We start from the raw sequence: 18025 nt of genomic DNA on the forward strand, positions 1-18025 counted from the left end.
AATGAAGGGAGAGATGGAAATCTCCTAAGCAAAGAAGACAGGAGAAGCCAAGACAGAATACAGTCCCTTAGGATCATTAAAGTGATTACAGATGTAAAAGCCCTATAAGCCAGGAGAATGGGAGGATTTCAAAATTGAGAGTTTTTTTTTTTTAACTTTTATTTTAGGTTCAGGGGTGCGTGTGCAGGTTTGTTATATTGGTAAACTTGTGTCACAGGGGTTTGTTGTACAGATTATTTTTGCAAGGCTCTTGTATCCATTCGAACCCCGAGAGCGCGCCAACAGACAACACGAGGCGGTGGAGCAACACACTGTTTTAATGAGCGCCTGGGTGCAGACGGGCTGAGGCCTAAAATGGCATCAGCATCAAATGAGGACAGGGCAGGGGCTTTATAGTCTCCTGTAAACAGGAAGTGTCTCAGTCTGATGTAACTGCTACGCAGTACCCGGATGGCCTCTCTCTCGGTCTTCAGGGGGTATGTGTCTTCCAGCCAGCTCTCTTCCTGCTTCTGCTATCTTGCTGACGCACGCTGCTGGCGTCAGTGACCTTGTGCCTTGGGACTGAGCCTGAGGAGGGAGGAGTTATTCACCCCCTGCCGAGCTTCCAGGCCCTGGGGAAAGTCTATTTGGTTATGGAAAAAGGGAAAAGGGACGTTCTCAATGACTGCTTCAATCGTGATATGGGGGGTGGGGGGCACCTTGGAAACAGAAAAACTTAATTTGGGGGGTATTCTTGAGAGATGGGTTGGTATTCATAGTGTCATTGCAGCAGGAGCATCGTCTGGATTGTCTGGCGGTTAACCGTAGTTTCAACAAGACTTTTAATAGCTTTTATTATTAGTGAGATAACACGGGGGAGAAATAGGAGGAACCCAATGATGAAGATTACTGTTCCTTCCAGTGTTTTAAATCCTCCTAAATTAGAGAACCACCCTCCTAGAACGTTTATTGGGTCCCATCCCTTCCAGCTTTAGGCTGGTATGTGGGCTACTTTTCTGATGTTTGAAGGGATTTCTAGTACTGCTTTTCTGTTATCGTCTATGTTAAGACAACAGTTGGAGATATTAAACTTACCACAGACCCCACCTTCTGCTAATAAGTAGTCTAGTGCTAGCCTGTTTTGATAAATTGCTGTGCTCATTTAGTTTTGTTGTTGCGCGAGCATTTCCAGGGCTGAGGCGGTTTGTTTAGTGATTATCTCTAGAACCGCCTGTAGTCTTATTATTCTATTTAGCATATATATGGGAGTCCGATAACCCCGTGAACCATCCTCAGCCCAAGTGGCAGGACTGTAATACTCCATGATCTGTTGTGGAGGCCATTTGTCCTGTTGTCATCTTTGGCTTCCTCCTAACTTTAAGGATCATTTTGTTGTTGTTGTTGTTGTTTCGGTTATTATATACAGGGACTCTGAGGGTGTTGCCCGCTGTTAATGTTTTGGAGGAAGGAGTAGTCTTGGGGGTGAGCTTGATCCTGTTGCGATGGGTCCAGTGGGGGAGTCCTTGGACTCTCACTGCAGTTGGCGTGCTGAGTATCACAGTGTACGGGGCCTGTCCACTTCGGTTGTAGGTTTTTGTGAGGGTCGAGTTGGCAGATAAACACATCTGTGCCTGCAAGACAGTTATGTTGAGAGGACAAGGAGATGTTGACAGGAAGGGGCATGGCCTCATTTCCTGCTTCAAGAATGAAAGACATTGTCTGGATTAAGGAGGGGAGATAATTCCCGAGTGGCTCAGAGTCTGGTAAGGGTGGAGGCCCCAAGACAAAAGTTCGGCCATACGTGATTTCAAAGGGACTATGAAAAGAGGGTGCCTTTGGTGTTGCGCAGCGTCTCATGAGGGCGAAAGGGAGATAGTATGATGCAAGGCTTTTGTATGGGTTCGAACCCTGAGAGTGCGCCAAGAGACAACACAAGATGGCGTGGAGCAACACACTGTTTTAATGAGTGCCTGGGTGTAGAGGGCCTGAGGCCTAAAATGGCATCAGCACCAAATGAGGACAGGGCAGGGGCTTTATAGTCTCCTGTAAACAGGAAGTGTCTCCGTCTGATGTAACTGCTACGCAGTACCCGGATGGCTTCTCTCTTGGTCTTCACGGGGTATGTGTCTTCCAGCCAGCTCTCTTCCTGCTTCTGCTATCTTGCTGACACACGCTGCTGGCGCAAGTGGTCTTGAGCCTTGAGACTGAACCTGAGAAGGGAGGAGTTATTCACCCCCTGCCCAGCTTCCAGGCCCCGGAGAAAGTCTTTCAATTTTGTCACTCAAGTACTAGATTTAGTACCCAATAGTTATTTTTTTCTGATCCTCTTCCTCCTTCTGCCCTCCATCCCTCAAGTAGGCCCCAGTGTTTCCTCTTTGTGTCCATGAGTTCTCATCATTTAACTCCCCCTTATAAGTGAGAACATGCAGTATCTGGTTTTCTGTTCCTGTGTTAACTTGCTAAAAATGATGGCCTCCAGCTCCATCCATGTTCCCACAAAAGACATGATCTTATTCTTTTTTATGGTTGCATAGTATTCCATGGCATATATGTATTACATTTTCTTTATCCAATCTGTCATTGATGGGCATTTAGGTTGAGTCCATGTTTTTGCTATAGTGAATAGAGCTGCAGTGAACACTTGTGTGCATGTGTCTTTATGGTAGAATGGGTATATACCCAATGGGTAGATACACAATAATGGGATTGCTGGGTCGAATGGCAGTTCTGTTTTTAGCTGTTTGAGGAATTGCCACACCGCTTTCCACAATGGTTGGACTAACTTATACTCCCGCCAACAGTGTGTAAGCATTCCCTTTTCTGAGAGTTTCAAAGAGAAAGTCGTCTGAAGTATCAGTTGCTACGGAGTGACTAAAAAGAGGTTATATAAGGATTTAGCAGTTAGGAAATTGCAGCAAATCTTTACCAGGGTAACTTTACCTGCATTGTCAGGAAAGAGAGGCCAGTTACAGGGTTGGAAGTGAAGAAGCTGAGTTATGAGTAGAGGTTGTTCCATTAAGAAAATTGTCTTTGAAGTCATGTGGAGAGAAAGATCAGTAGTTAGAAGGAGACACTGGGTTTGGGGGGATGGTTTTAGAAGTTAGAGTCTTGAACATGTTTGTCCATCGAGAAGAAGCAGCCTGTGGAAAGGAAAACTGAAGGGGTAAAGAGATGGAGAGGGATGCATTCTGGACCAGGGTTGGAGACATTAATTGACAACAACAAGAAGAGCACATCTCCATCTGAAATTGTAAGAAAGGAAATAGATGAAAAAGGTTTGTGTGTGTGTATGAAAGGAAAACTCAGGAATTTTAAATCCAATGACCTCAATTGCTCAAGTATGAAGAAAGCCATTTTCCAAGGTGAAGGATCAAGAACGGAGAGAAACAATGAAGGGCAGGCACTGGTGTTTTACATCTGCTATGAACATGGAAGGAATGAAACTTGCAAAGTGGAACTAACTGGGCATGGAAAACGATTTGAGAAATCATAAATCAGCAGAGATGTCTATCAGCAGCCCAGAGGTCTAGAAGTCCTGCCCATTCTCACACCATTAAACCCAGTTCTAACACACTTTGAACCAGATCGTCTAATTCCTCAAAGCTCAGGGCACCTTGTGCTCATGGGGTAAGTATTCAAATTAGATAAATTAGTACAAAATCCGTGCAAAAGGAGTATAGTAAAATCCTTTAATCTATGGACTCTGCCAGCAGGAACTGAATGCAGGTTTTCCAGTATTAGGAGAATGCTCGCTGGCTGTTTAATGTCTTCACCAAAGACTAGACAATGGGAAATGGGCTTAAAATGCAGCCAAGTTTCAATAAGGAAGAATATTCTATGGAAGAGTAGCTAAACATGTTAATGGGCTCTGAGAGACTACAGGGAACAGCCTGCCCTGTGGAATACATATGTCTTAAGTGGTTTTGATCCAATCCTAGGAGCATGGTTTATTTGATCTCTTAAATTCCCTTTTAGTGCTATGCCACTGTTGGATTTTAAGCAAAAAGGAATATATAGTAGCACATCCCATATAATGGAGAAAGCACATAGTACTTTGTTTCTTTCTTTACTTTTTATTTTACTTTCTTCCATAATAGGCACATTAGAGGTAACTTCTATGTAAAATTATCTGGACATTACATTAAAATAAGTCACATGTGATTATTAATTGTGTCGTAGTCCCATCAAGTAAAAAAGATTCATAGACCCTCAAGCCTCTCTCCAGCCTTGTTGATTATCACTAGCTTGATTAAAGGGAATGATACTCGTTTGTAAATGCATTTGGCAAACTTACCCTGCTATTGTTTCCATTATTTTGCAAATTACAGACATTGAGATGAAGGCTCTGTAATTTCCTAGTGTTCTCTTTATTCCTGCTTGGAAAACTGGTATTGCCCTGGCATACTTCCACTTTGCTGTTATTTCATTTGAATACAGCAAATTCTTTATTATGATTAACAAAGACTTCTGCTCCATTCCTCTTTGAATATCAGTCTGCTCATAGAGATGTGTTGATTTTGAGCCCTGCTGTCTCCTTGAATCTCTCTGTTTCACTGATCTCAAAGATGTTCAAGACAACAGACACCCAAGTATTCCTAAATGACATGTTTTTTTGTGTGTTCTCCATTTTGAATTTGTTATATGTTTAGTAATTTTACCTTTGTCTGGAACTTTTTTCTCCTCTTCTTTAACTTGTCTAATTCGAAATGCCTCCTTAACTCATTACCTAAGAGCCTGAAAATATGCAAGTGGTCGGGTTTGGTAATCTTAACAATTTGTAAGCTTCTTTGCCCTTTGATATTTTGGGGTTTTTCTTCCTCACATCTCTCTCTCAAGATTTTTGCTCAGTGCCAGGCACTTTGGGGGTATCTTGAGTGTATGAATAACTTTCCTTGAGCACTATACACTTCTAATCCATTAACTAATAATTGCACTGGAATCACCCAAAATCAGGCTCTCCTTCCTTAAGTCCTGCCTGAATATCTAGTATAATATTCATTGAGCAATCCTCACACCTAGAGAGTACTAAGTGGGTATTTTCCTCCTAAGATCAGTCATATTTAGAAAAAAAATCACATTAAATAGAGCTCTTCTAGGTAGAAAGTGTTAGAACCAAAACAGGTGCATGACTGTGACTTGGGAGCCCATCCTCCATGATCAAATATCAACATGGAAAGTTCTTCTCTTATCTCTCTCCCCCAGCTCCTTTTGTCTCCCCCTTCCCTCCCACTCCTCCCTGGTGTCAGCATCTTCAGTCACTGCTTGTTACTTTAACCCAATTGGGCAAATACTGGAAGGAGTGTACTGAGGATAACAATAGCAACAATAACAGCTCACATTTCTTAAGAGCCTAGCACGTGACAGGCATTGTTCTGTGTTTTACATCCTTTATCTCAGTTAATCTTCTCAACAATTGCAGGAGGAGAGTAATACCAGAGAAGTGGACCCTGAGAACTCAGAGAGCTAGCGACTAAGGAGAAGGTACAGGATTTGAACACAGGATGTCTGATTGCAGAGCTAGAACCACGCTGTGTCTGTGCAGAGGAAGCAGCCAATGAATCATGAGTATTTTATGGTGATTATTATTCAGGTGTGTATCTTCCATGTATTGAGTACTACTACCACATGCTTAGGCTGGGTTTAACCTCTCATCTCATTTACTTTTCACAATCACCCATGGAATTAGGATTTCCGTTTAACAATCAAGGAAACTGAACCTCAAAGGCATTCTGTAACTTGCCCAGCATTACTCATCGAGTAAGAAGCGGGAGTCCTGAATATTCCAGCTAGTCTGCCCTTTTCACCTCTCTTCAGGGTTTGCTTTAGAGAGTGGATTGAATTTTTCCTCATCAGACTGAGGATTCTAATGAGGTCACACTGATGATAGTAATTAGAAATCAGTGGCTTGTGTTTCTCCCTTCATAAGCAGGGTCTTCGTGCCTGAGGGTGGATCACGTGGGCTCCCACACATCTCCTCTTTCTGGGAGCTGTCTGTGCTCTGTCGGCCCCTCTGCCAGAGGGAGGTGTATCATACAGTGGTCTGTGGCACAAGAGGAGAAACTCACACCTGTCTTAACCTCAGCAGTGCTTTGTGTGCCCTGGTGCCCTGATGTCTACAGCTGTCTCAATGTTCTTTAAAATGTAAAAAAGCTCTTTCACTTTTTATTTACAGTCCCTCTACTGTCCATGAGATTCAACTACCAGTGCATGGGGACCAGGCCAGGGCTCAACGCCACATGACAAATGCCATTCTGTATCCAGAATCTTCCTCCTGTCCACTGACTAAGAGGTGCGTTTGTTCCCTGGTAGATCTCATTGAGCCTGGATCTTTCTCTCCTCCTAATGAGCTCTCCGAGGACACTCCTCTGGTGGGGTCACCTTATCAATTTTCTACATATATTCTATGCTTTAAATCTCACTTAGACTCAGGGACAGAGTCCCTACCAGCTGCTTTTTGCTTTTCATCTGTCCCATATCCAAACTCCATAGCCCATGGCACCTATTTCCTTTTGGAAAATTGCTCTTGCCCCCAAATGTTATCTTGGCAGAGGGTAATGCTTGCCTCTGACTAGGGAAGCTGCCCCGCCAGGAAGTGAATGTGCAACCTTGTTTGGCCAGTCAGTGCTCCCCTCTGGGACTGTGAATCATGAGTAGGTGACACAAAGATGTTAGAGATGGGTAGAAATGCTGCCCACTCCTGCTGTGGGTCCTGAGGGCTGGCTCTCACATTGCCCCTAATGCCTGCGAGTTCCAAGCCTACAGCTGATTCTCTGAGCTCCTGACATACTTACAATCACTTACCTTTTATGTAAAATAGTCAAGGTGCATTTCTCTTGCAAACTATTAAGAATCCAGACTGTAATACACTCAAATTTACAATCTAAATGTGGCCAAAAACATCTTTGTGGCCTTTTGGTCTGTTATTCCCCTCCCTCTTAGCTTCTCCTCTGCTCCCAAACTTCCAAGGGTCTTATGCTGCTTTCACTGTGCAGGCCTCTCTCATCATGGTAACTTTTAAGCTTGCCCTCTCCAGAGCTGAGAAGCCTGGATTTTTTCTCCACCTTTTGTTGCAACACATTCTATTTTCTTCTGCAAAGACTGATGACCAGGGCATCTTCATGGCTGTACAAGAATGCCATGAAACCATGTATCTTAAATCACAGAATACTCTTGAAATAAAGTCTCGTAGGAACAATATGTGTGTCTAGTAAGAGAACAGCATCTCTGGTCCATGCCAAGTCTGAAAACTAGTGTTATGGCTAATCTTGCTCTTCTTCCCCAAGGATATTCATAGCTGTTGATGGTTCTGAATGGGCAGAAGAAATAATATGTGACTGGGAGCCAGAAAAATTAGAATCTTCTTCCATCTCTGGCACCATCTCATTGTATAGCTTTAATCAAATTACTCAGCCCTTTTGGGTTTATTATTGAAGTTGGAAAAAATAAAAGCATTGCATTAGATTTTCTTTAAGTTCCTTTCACACTATGATTTGGGTGTTACCTCTTCCAGTGGTATTTGCATTTTGTCTTCCAAAAGATCCCTAGAATTGCTAAATAGTAGAAAGGAGAGCTTTATTGGCGGTATCAGTCTGCAAACCAGGAAGAGATGGTCTTCAGCATGGACCAAAGGTGCTCTCTCTTCAAAGAGGGAAAGGGCAGGTTGGGTTTTATGCCTCCCAGGTCCAGCATCATGCAATAGAATCCTACACATTGAGCAGGTTTGGGGATAAAGCTGTACATATTTATGAAGGAAGTCGAGCGCATGTGCAATGGGTAAACATACATGTAATATACATCCCACGTTCACTTTGAGGTGGGGTTTCAGCATTAAAATGAGGTGGAATTTGGAACTTTACAGCAAAAGGTGAACTATAGGACACAGACAGTTTGTGTGCAGTCTCTATTAAGCTGGCTGAAACTGGCTTGAGGTTTGCAGTTGCTTATCAAGAAAGAATGTTTGTAAGACTGGTCCTCTATCCAATCAGAGTTACAGTGACCTGGGTTGTAAATCAGAGTTAGGAAGGCTCTGACACTTTGCCTGATAGCTCCTATTGTTAGGAAGTTTAGCAAGGGTATAAATTTTTTCTTGTAACTGTAGGAATTTAGGAAGTTACCATGCCAGCCAAGCCTGAACCCTTGGCTCATAGATAACTTTCATTCCCTTAACTAGGGTCCATCTTAGTTGAGAAAGGGGCATCTATTTTGGTCTCTCAGATCACAGTTATATCAGAAGATTCTTGAAGTTTTCAAACTCTTGAGATCAAACATAAATCATTAGTATCCAGAAGTCAAGCTTTATAACAGGCTATCAGGAAAAATATTTTTGGTTTACTGAGATGAAGATGAGAGGAAGGAAAAGGGAAGAGAGGAGAGGCTTCTCCAATTTTACTATTTGTGCTTTTTGGAAATTGCAACTTCACAACCCATTCCTTTTCTCATTAGACAAATAATGCAAAGAGCTTAACTACCACACCAGCATGCTATGAGGAGCTCCCTGGTGTGCTTCAATATTGGACCAAACACAAGACAGATGTATTCCTGCTGCCTGTGTAACATTACAACTCATTGATCAAACGCAGCAACATCAACATCTCAAGGAGTCCCTTTGTTCAAAACACAGTAAATGACTCCACATTTTCCCTTTGAGTCAATAAAAGACTCTGCTTGTCACCTTGCCTGGAGCGGGGTGGTTTTTCACTATGTGAGTATCCGTCTTTTCATTTCTGTCCCTTATGTTGATGGGCACATGTCTGTATTGCTGTCCCTGTTACAACTCACCCCAGTGAATGTTAGCTGTGATGCCGGTAGTTACCATCTCTTGACTGTTTACCCAACAGATAACAATGCTTACAAATGCCTTAAAAATATTACCATTAGGTTTCAACAACTGGATGAAATAAATATATTTTTCTCTTCATTTTGTATGAGGAAACTAGACAACAAGAGGGTCAGTAAATTCCCGAAAGTCATACAGATAGTAAGAGGCAGAGCTGGGCTATGCACTTGTGCTTATTTTCCTCAGTATTCTTGCTGCTACAAGGAACCTTGAAAGATGAGATTTTCAAGAGCATGAGCAGATTGTCTCAGGAATTGGAGGAGGATAAGCACCTATTACTTATCTCTATTCATTTTGACTCCGGCCTGTGTAAAAGCAGGAAATAGAAGGCATGAGTGTTCTCCATAATATTTGCAGTTCATAAGTTAGAAATTAGCAATCAGCCCCTTTTCACGTAGGACACAATAATAGACACTGGCACAGTCCCTGCAATTTAGTTATGTAAAGAAAACAGGAAACAAGCACATTTTCACTGCAGTTTCAGTCTGAGGAGGGCTGGCATCTGCTGACGTGAGGGCTAGATTTTCTTGTCAATATCGTATTTACTATACCGATCACATGAGCAGAGAGAGGAGGATGAGTCACAGTTAACTGCCTGCTAAATTAGGAAAATGTAATCCATTTGTTTCTTTCAAATTAGATTCCCCCAAAGCATTTTAGACCTTTTTTTTCCTCAGCAACCATAGCCACAACCTAAACAGCTAACACATTCCCAAACTAGGCTAATCTGGCTGTCTATTATAGCTAGACAATCTGGCTGTCTATTATAAGTAAATAAATTACCATTTTGCAGCATTTCCTTCCAAAATTAGGGCAGGATTTTGAGTACATTCATCTTCACCTACAAATGCCAAACTTCTTCTGCCCTGGCTTGACTCATGTCCACCCCTCACTGCCTACTTTCAAGAGCCATCAAAATACAATGTAGTATGTTGATGATTAATATTTCTAGAAAGCCACAAAGTAGTCCTTAAACAATAGGAATCATAAATCATTAGCTCTCTGAGGAATCTATTGGATCACTCATTTTATAGATAAGGGAAATGGAAACCCAGCAAGGCTGAAGCAGTCTCATGAACTTGGCTCTCTGGATGCCAGATTGACAGTTGCAGCCCCCCTTTTTTCTTTTCTTCGTTTTGCTTTCTTTTTTCTTTTTTTTTTTTTTTTTTTGAGATAGGGTCTCACTCTTGTTGCCCAGGTTGGAGTGTAGTGGTGCAGTCATGGCTCACTGCAGCCTCAACCTCCCAAACTCAAGAAATTCTCCCACCTCAGCCCCCTGAGTAACCAGGACTACAGGCATGTGCTACCATGCCAGGCTAATTTTTTTATTTTTATTTTTTGTAGATAGGGGGTCTCCCTATGTTATCCAGGCTGGTCTCAAATTCCTGGGCTCAAGCAATCCTCTGCCTCAGCCTCCCAAAGTGCTGGGTATACAACCATGAGCCACCACTCCTGGCCTCCTTTTTTTTTTTTTTTTTTTCTTTTCTCCTGTGCACACCAGTATACCTGAAAATCAGTGCCGTATAGGAAATCCTGGTTTGGAAGTGTAAAATGTGTGATGATCAAACAAACAAAAAAGCAAACAAACAAGCCAGCAAGTCCACAGACTGTGTCAGCTCGGCCATTCTCCAGGAGGGGTACTTGGGATGAAGAGCTGGGAACTCTTCTGTAGAAGATAGTTCAGCTTAATCTCCCAACCTGCAGCCTTTCACTTCCTTTTCTTATAAAATGTGCTGACTTGGATTAGGGCCTGATTTCTCATTTTACTCATATTTAGCAATGAGGTCAGAGACTGGTTTTCTTCAACCATAGACACTAGATTGCCTGTTTTGATCTTTATTTTCAAAGAATGCTACCACTCTTTGGAAACTACTGGTGTTATTTCTCCAAGTGAACTGAGCTGCATGTTTTTGTGCCCTGCACAGAGGAGGTACAGGTTTTAGCAGTAACATAGGGCAAGCAAAGGGTACCGCTAGGAACCGTCATTACTCCTTGTGGTCATCATTGCCATCTTCATCTCTTAAATTTAGGCTCTGTTAGGGTCTTTACATGGATGCCTCACGTAGTATTCATATGAATGTTTTATAAATGGGAACACTAAATCTTAGAAGTTAAAAAACGTTGCCTAGGCCACATCACTAATGAGAAACTTAAGCCTGAAACCAGGAGTCTGACTCCAGATCAAGTGGTTGATTATGTGTGGCCTTGGCCAATTCACTCAGAAGGAAAATAGTACAGGATTTTCAGCAGCATCTGCATTTTGAACAGAGCCTCTACACATCATATAGCTAGGGGTGTTGGTTCAGATTGCCGCCTTTGAAGGTTGGACATGAAAGTTAACTTTTCTGTCTTCATTTCATCTCCAGTCTAACAGTAATAATAACAGGTTGCTGTAGGAGTGAAATGAAAAATTGTAGCATCTATGAAAATCCCTAGAGCAGTGATAAGGACTTGGTAAATCTCACTTTCCTCCCTTGCATCAAGGAGATGCCTGGCCTAACCCAAAAGAATAATTTGTAATTTGTAATGGTGATTTTTTTTTTTTTTTTTTTTTGGGATGGAATCTTACTCTGTCACCAGGCTGGAGTGCAGTGACGTGATCTCGGCTCACTGCAACATCTGCCTCCCAGGTTCAAGTGATTCTCCTGTCTCAGCCTCCTGAGTAGCTGGGACTACAGGCAGGCGCCACCACTAAATTTTGTATTTTTAGTGGAGATGGGGTTTCACCATGTTGGCCAGGATGGTCTCGATCTCTTCACCTTGTGATCCACCCACCTGGGCCTCCCAAAGTGCTGGGATTACCAGCATAATGGTGATTTTTAAAAAACTGAGAAGCAGTGCTCACAGACAGACATTTTGAGATGAATGGACACCAGTGTAGACCTCTTTTTAGTCATTTTCAGGCAGCAGGGATTTGTACAACGAGGAGTTCTAGTACAGAAGCTAACAGCAACAGAACCAGACTACCTGGGTTCAAATCTCAGCTTGCTGTCTGCTTGCTGTGTGACCTGAACTCTCTGCATTTTTATTTTTTCTTGAAAAATTAGATTTTGTTTATAGAAAACCAAGCAATTCAATTTTTAAAATTGGCAAAGGGACTGGGTACGATGGCTTATGCCTGTAATCCCAGCACTTTGGAAGGTCAAGGTGAGCAGATTGCTGGAGGCCAAGAGTTCAAGACCAGCCTGGGCAATATGGTAAGACCCCATCTCTCCCCAAAATTAAAAAATTAGCTGGGTGCAGTGGTATGCACCTGTAATCCCAGGTTTACTGGATCATATTTTAATTCTATATTTAGCTTTTTTTTTTTTTTTTTTTTTTTTAGACAGAGTCTCACTCTGTCACCCAGGCTGGAGTGCAGTGGTGCACTCTCGGCTCACTGCAACCTCCGCCTACTGGGTTCTAGTGATTTTCCTGCCTCAGCCTCCTGAGTAGTTGGGATTACAGGTACATGCCACCATGCCCAGCTAATTTTTGTACTGTTAGTAGAGATGGAGTTTCACCATGTTAGCCAGGCTGGTCTCGAACTCCTGACCTCAGGTGATCTGCCCACCTTGGCCTCCCACAGTGTTAGGATTACAGGCGTAAGGCATCACGCCCAGCCTCTGTACTTAACTTTTGAGGAACTGCCATGTGCCTGCTACTCTGGGGTGGCTGAGGTGGGAGGATGGCTTAAGTCCAAGAGGTCGAGGCTGCAGTGAGCTATGATCACACCACTGCACTCCAGCCTGGGCAACAGAGTAATACCCTACCTCTTAAAAAATGGCAAAGAACTTGTATAGATATTCCTCCAAAGAAGATATACAAATGGCCAAAAAGCACATGGAAAGATGCACAAATATTTATCATTAGCCACCAGGGAAATACAAACCACAGAACAATGAGCTACCACTTCACACCCACTAGGACAGCTATAAAAAAAGGGGAGAAAATAACTAGCGTTGGCAAGAACGTGAAGAAATTGGCACCCTCATACATTGCTGGTGAGAATGTAAGATGATGCAGCCTCTGTGGAAAGGTTTGGCAGTTCCTCAAAAGTTAAATATATAGGCTAGGCGCGATGGCTCACGCCTGTAATCCCAGCACTTTGGGAGGCTGGGTAGGTGGATCACCTGAGGTCAGGAGTTCGAGAGCAGTCTGGCCAACATGGTGAAACTCTATCACTACTAAAAATACAAAAATTAGCCAGGTGGGTGGCATGTGCCTGTAATCCCAGCTACTCAGGAAGCTGAGGCAGGAGAATCACTTGAACCCAGTAGGCAGAGGTTGTAGTGAGCCGAGATTGCACCACTGCACTCCAGCCTGGGTGACAGAGTGAGACTCTGTCTCAAAAAAAAAAAAAAAAAAAAAAAAGCTGAATATAGAATTAAAATATGATCCAGTGATATCACTTTTGTGGGTATATCCAAAAGAATTGCAAACAGGTGTTCAAATGAAAACTTGTATGTGAATGTTTAAAGCAGCACTATTTATAATAGTTAAAAGGTGGAAGCAACCCAAATGTCTATCAACTTGTGAATGGATAAAGAAAATGCAGTATATCCGTACACTGGAGTATTATTCAGCCATAAATGGAATGCAATACTGATACATTGTTACAACATGGATGAACCTCGAAAGCATTGTGCTGCGTGAAAGATACAAAAATCATACGATATTTAATCACATTATATAATTGAATTTATAAGAAATAGGAAAATTGGTAGAGATAGAAAGCCAGTTAGTGATTGCCAGTGGCTGGTGGGAGGGCAGTAGGTATAGTCAGTGGGTATACGGTTTTTTCGGGGGGGTGATAAGAATGTTCCGGAGCTAGATAGTGGTGATGCTTGCACAACATTGTATATGTGTGTGTGTGTTTGGTTTTGGTTTTTGGTTTTCAAGACAGGATCTTGCTCTGTTGCCCAGTCTGGAATAGTGGCATGATTACAGCTTACTGCAGCCTTGACCTCCAGGCACGAGCAATCCTCTCACCTCAACCACCGTAGTAGTTGGGACCACAGGCACACACCATCACACTCCGCTAATTTTTTATTTTTTGTAGAGATGGAGATCTCCCTATGTTGCCCAGGCTAGTCTCAAACTCCTGGGCTCAAGTGATCCTCCCTTCTCAGCTCCCCAAAGTGCTGGGATTATAGGTGTGAGTCACCACACCCAGCTGTGCAATATTGTGAACACACTAAGTGCCACTGAATTGTGCACTTTAAAAATGGTTAACATAGTAAGTTTTATGCTATGTGTATTTTACCACAATTTTAAAAAAGGGATCACGGTAACACATACCTCATGGGGTAAAGTCTTAAATTACATAGTAAGCACCAAATCATTGTTGTCAATGATGGTGAATGGCAGGGATAAAGGCTAGGAGAAGATAGAAAAGTCAAGATTGAAAAGGTGGACTCTCAATTACCTAAAAACGCTTCTGGATTAGTATTGTTCTGGACTGTCATAGGTATGAATAGAACATTGCAAAACCTTATGGGAAATTTCAGATGCAAATCATTATTTGGGAATTCTGGGCCAAGCATGACCAGCCTGCTTAGGATTCAAGAGAGACTGTCCACTAAATACCTCCAAAATGAGCTTGGGGTACACATTTTGTGTGTTGCTTTTCTTGCTTTATTTCTTAGCCAGTCATCTTTATCAAAAATATCCTTTTCAAAATGAGGTACCTATGGTGTTTGTGGATAATTCGGGGTTCTGTGTAAAGTAATTGTTAAAACTATTAAATAACTGAAAACATAAAATGTAAAATGCCAAAACAAAGAAAAGGTGGACTCAGGAAGAAGTTAGCTGAGGCCTGGCTGGTAAGAACATGAGGGATGAGTGCAGGAATTATGTAGGCAACATGGAAGAGGTGGTGTAGAAGGAAAACGTGTATACATGTGTATAGTAAGTTAGAAGGAGATACAGCAACCTTTTCATAAAATTCTAAGCAACGGACTAGTGTACACAAAACCAGCCTGAAGTCAATGGTAGGTTGATATTCTGTGGTAAGAAGAAATTCAATGAATTTAATACAGCATGCATGACTTTGCAAGCTCTAATTTGTGAAGTAATCCAAGCTTCAGTTTGAGAGAGAGAGAGTTCACACCAAGAGCCTTCCTCTTTTTTTTTTTTTAAACATTCCTGGGTGCAATTAAAAAGAGTAGTCAGGGTGCTTTGGTGGGGATGGACATTTTTGTTGGGCAGTACAACAGATTTCAGGAAAGGAGGCTATAATATTCAGTCCCACCTTGTCTGGTGGTAGCTCTGATTCTAGAGTAGTCTTGATACGCACTTTCCAAGGCATGACCCCAGAGAGAGAGAATAATGAGCTGATAGCTAGTAGTGCACCCCACAATGGCTCTGTGGGACACTTCTCATTTTCATGTCACCCTCAACCCTCCTTCACCTGCCAATATTCTGACCATGATAGGCTAGATGTGAGGTCTATGGACTGCACACAGGAAAAAGCTGTAATTCTTGGAGTCAAAACATAGAAGGGCGAAGAGACAGGGAATAAGATATGAGCTGCCACAGACCCTTGCAGCTCATAGTTATCTACTTCCTTGCTCCTTGTCTAGGCTTGGTGCTTAGAAACTCCTTTCTAGCAAATGCTCCCTTAGAAAAGGGAAATAAAATGCAGATTTGCAGCAGGCTAGGGCTAAAGAAACCCTGATATGTGCACTAGAAGCTGGGGGAAAATACAGTTATCAGCTAGGTTTACAAGCTGTTTTTCTGTCTTGCAAGTGTGGTGGGTGGAGTTGTTTATAGGTGAAGGTGTCCAGATTCCTTTATCCCAAGCCCTTGCCTCATGCATACATTTTCTTCTGCAACTCGGTCTCCAACTACTAAATGAGAGTCCTTGCCAGTTGGGTTCCTGGGCAGTTTATTAGGCAGAATTGGGAGAATGGAAGAGGGTAGACCAGAGAAATGGAAAGGTTGATGGAAAGGAAGTGAGTGAATGGGGCTAATGGCTTAGGGTGGCAATGATGATCTATATCACAAAAAGGGGAGAGAAGGTAGGCCAGGGGGCTGAGCAGAGAGAAGCCGTGTGGACTGTTTTGGAAGAGGGAATTTTGGATTTTACAAGTTAGAGGCTCTTGGGGATTGCTGGAGACCTAGGGGTAAGGGGAGAATTGGCAGAAAAGGAGGTAGAGGCTTTGATGGCTCTTGATTAGAACCCCTGAGGGAGAGGGAAGTATAGATTCAAATCCTCTTTAATTCCTATTTGGCAGCTGGACTGGTACTCCTTAAACATAGAGTTGAGAGCACAGGAGATCAGCATGTATTTGGGTCTCACAAATAAAAGTGGAGACTTGACTGCCCCGTGGTATAACTTGTCCCTTTCTTCTGAGAAAGCGATCCAAATGATGCAAAGACCATTGATTCAAAGAAACATGGATGAGAAGCCATAGCTCTAAGAAGCAAAACTCTCCGGTGGGACATTGGAAATACGCTCTCTGTGATTCACTCTGAGATGCTTAAAGGGTTTGTTTTAGCAGCAGCACCATCTTTCTCTGTATTTGTATTAGATGGAGCTTATCTCTGCAAACCATGTTGTTTCTTTCAGAGAAGTTCCTCTTTCTACACGCATGCGCGCGCGCGTGCGCACACACACACACACGCACACACACACGAGTTGTAACTTACCACAGCCGTAGAAAAGAGAATGTCCAGGATAGCTTGAAAGTTAAGGAAAGATCTCAAGGACCATTGATTTAGGAAAACTAACTCCAGGGACGTTCGTTTCACCAGCCACTTTCTCCTTCCCTCCACAACAGGTGAGGGAAGAAATTTAAGTTCTGCTTACAAATGAGGTGAGAGTTCATTTAATCCATTCACCGTGACCAAAGTTACAAAGGGCTCTCTGGTTATTAAGCATTCAGTTATTTTTTCTTGTTTTCAAAAATTGATTTTTTTTTTTGGTCTAAGAAAGTAAATAAAGCCTATTTCTTTCAATCTTTCAAAATATTGCAATGAGATTATTTGAGCTCCTGTTCTGGTAAAATCATCACTTCTTCAAAGATGATTTCTTGCAATTGTCTCATTATTTACATGGTCAGAGAGGTTACTTAAAGAGTAGCCCTTTAAAACCTGGAGCATTGAGAGAGAACCACAAACAGCCCTATACCATGAAAAATCCTATTTATGTGGGAGGGAAATTTTCTTAAACTTCAGTTTTTAAATCTGTTTGGGACATTAAATCTCTCCACCTCCCACTCTCTCCTCCCTCACTGACTTCTGAGGAACAACAACCACCAAGAAAAAAAATAAAACACTGTGTTTTGAATTCCATTATGTTTCCAAACTTCCAAGTCAGAGGAAATTGTTTAAAATGACTTACCCCACACAAATACACGGAAGGAGGAATGGAAGAACAACTTGCCAGCTCACAAGATCACTTTTCTCTACTAACCACCCACTTTTGCTGACCTGACAAATTAAAAGTACGTAATTTCCTCACAGCATTTCCGACATATTTTAGTGATATTTTGTAAGAGTTAAGAGAATTCTGTTTGCTCTTCTTACACAGGCCTCTTGGACTTTGGTTCCTTGAACAGGATCCTAAGCTTGGAAACTCTCCAAGTGACAGAAAATTGGCAGGTTCTTCATCGTTGATTCCTTACTGGCTCTTTGGAGAGGAAAGGAGTTCTGCTCAGGACTTGGCCGAGCCCTTTGCTTGCACCTTAGCCAGTAACTCAAAGTTCAAGGAATTTGACAGACAGAGGCTGTTTTTCTGGTGAAAGATTTGAACGTGCCCATTTGAGTCTGTCATCGCACGTCTGCATCTTGTCTCCTTCCAGAGGATGCTTATTTCTGACCAGGCTCATGATGGGTGTATTCTATGTGGGAAGACTTTTGCCTGCCCCTGCGGCATTTACCTTGGATCAGGGTGAGCCCTGGATCTCTCCATTGCCTCAATGCATACAGCCTCACCGTGCCAAGTGGAAGCAGTGGCAGTGTGTGTGTGTGTGTTTAACTGTTATTCAAACAGTTTAAAAAAAAAAAAAGACAGAAGGCTTAGACAGATTTCCAGAAAACAGACTGTGTCAGTCTAGACTAGTAAAACCCAGCCAGTTTAATTTCTGAATTTGTTGTTATTATTTCTGAATGTATTTTGTATTTAACCTACTTCTCCCTTGCCCCATCCCCACAAAAAAAAGAGTAAAAAGGTGAGAAAAATAACCAATCAGTTTCAACCACTATCCTGGCATTATGAAAGTTAAA

General features: G+C 42.3%; 2 long non-coding RNA genes across 5 annotated transcripts in view; one reads left to right on the forward strand and one right to left on the reverse strand.

Moving 5' to 3' along the window:
• The window catches only part of LOC102143327 (uncharacterized), a 38241-nt gene that overhangs the window by 15586 nt on the left and 4630 nt on the right, over positions 1-18025 (forward strand). For 2 of the 4 annotated variants that reach the window (XR_006700431.3, XR_001493001.4), the window contains exons 2-3: positions 5399-5569; positions 6152-6268. This is a non-coding gene — a long non-coding RNA (uncharacterized lncRNA). Of the gene's footprint in view, positions 1-622; positions 3607-5398; positions 5570-6151; positions 6269-8421; positions 8552-18025 lie in introns of those variants that run through there. The other 2 variants (XR_012416476.1, XR_010577359.2) reach the window with 2 other exon arrangements.
• Positions 1922-17214, reverse strand: LOC141407428 (uncharacterized). Its single transcript, XR_012416477.1, has 2 exons — positions 17142-17214; positions 1922-2189 (listed from the first exon to the last, which is right to left on the reverse strand). It is a non-coding gene; the product is annotated as an uncharacterized lncRNA (long non-coding RNA).

Source organism: Macaca fascicularis, chromosome 8, assembly GCF_037993035.2.
Source record: "Macaca fascicularis isolate 582-1 chromosome 8, T2T-MFA8v1.1".
Taxonomy (NCBI): domain Eukaryota; kingdom Metazoa; phylum Chordata; class Mammalia; order Primates; family Cercopithecidae; genus Macaca; species Macaca fascicularis.